Consider the following 1,761-nt stretch of genomic DNA (forward strand, 5'->3'; position numbering starts at 1 on the left):
AAAGATGCAAGCTTGTAAATCGGGAGGGAGACTAGGAGTGGTTACATAAATCTGAGAATCATCTGCATACAGATGACAGTTGAATTGATGGGAGCTGATGAGATCACCAAGTGAAATAGTATAGAGGAAGAAGAGAAAGAGGGCTCAGGACAGAGGCATGGGGAACAGCCGCGGTGAACAGACATGACCTGGACAAAGACTCAGCCAAGGAGACTGAGGAGGAGCCATCAGACAGCTAGGAAGGAAGGAGAGGGCAGTGTCACAAAGACCTGCGGAGAAGAGAGTATCAGGGAGAAGAGGGAGATTGACAGTGTCAGAGACTGCAGAGAGGTCAAGAAGATCAGGGTTGAGAAAAGGCCATTAGGGTGACAGAGTCAAGATGGCAGAGTGAGAAGAAGCACTAAAGTCAGGCTTTCCCCTGATACTTCCAGAGAATGCACCAGACTGAATTCTGATCAGGAAGGCCAAAAAGAAGTCACAGTGAGTCATTTTTCCGCCCAGGAAAGCTTAAGGAGAGAGAGAGAGAGACAGACAGACAGACAGATAGAGACAGAGACAGAGAGAGAGACAGAGAGAAACAGATAGAGAGAAAGAGAGACAGAGATCAAAAGACTCTGGGAGAGGTCTGGCCAGAGTATATGATTATGTGACTGGTGGTGGGAGTAGGGAATATAGATATAAAAATATTAAATAGAATATTTGCAAGGGAGATACAACAATATATCACAAAGATCATACACTATGATCAGATTGGATTTATACCAGGAATGCAGGGCTGGTTCAATATTAGTAAAACTATAAGCATTATTGAACATATTAACAGCAAAAAACAAAAATCATATGATTATTTCAACAGATGCAGAAAAAGTTTATGACAAAATAACAGTCCTTCCTGTTAAAAAAAAAACACTAGAAAACAGGAATAAAATGAACATTCCCTAAGATGATAAGTAGTATCTATCTAAAACTAAGAGCAAGTATTATTTATAATGGAGAATAAGCTAGAAACTTTTTTAACTTCAGGGGTGAAGCAAGGATGTTTATTATCACCATCACTCTTCAATATTGTGTTAGAAATACGAGTTATAGCAATAAGATAAGAAAAATAAATTGAGGAAATAAATATAGAAACAAAACTATCATTTTTTGTAGATGATATGATCATTTATTTAGAGAACGCTAGAGAGTCAACTAAAAAACTAGTTGAAACAATTAACAACTTCAGCAAAGTTGCAGAATGTAAAATAAACCCACAAAATCATCAACATTTCTATATAAAAAACAAAACCCAGCAGGAATGAATAGAAAGAGAAATTCAATTTAAAATTAATTATGGATAGGATAAAATACTTGGGAGTCAACCTGCCAAGACACACATGGGAACTATATAAACACAATTACAAAATACTCTTCATACAAATAAAGACAGCTCTAAATAATTTTTAAAAATACCAATTGCTCATGGGTAAGCTGAGCCAATATAATTAAAATTATAATACTACTTAAATTAATTTATTTATTCAGTGTCATACCAATTAAACTACCAAAGAATTACTTTATTGAGGTAGGAAAAAAATAAAATTCATCTGGAGGAACAAAAGGTCAAGAATACCAAGGAAATCAATGAAAAATATTGGGAAGGAAGTAGGCCTAATAGTATCAGATCTCAAATTATACTAAAAAGCTATAATCATCAAAATAATTTTGTACTGGGTAAAAAAAAGAGAGGTTGATCAGTGGATCCAATTAGGCACACAATAT

The sequence above is a fragment of the Phascolarctos cinereus genome, unplaced genomic scaffold, assembly GCF_003287225.1.
Source record: "Phascolarctos cinereus isolate Bilbo 61053 unplaced genomic scaffold, phaCin_HiC Scaffold_8;HRSCAF=390, whole genome shotgun sequence".
Classification (NCBI taxonomy): Eukaryota; Metazoa; Chordata; class Mammalia; order Diprotodontia; family Phascolarctidae; genus Phascolarctos; species Phascolarctos cinereus.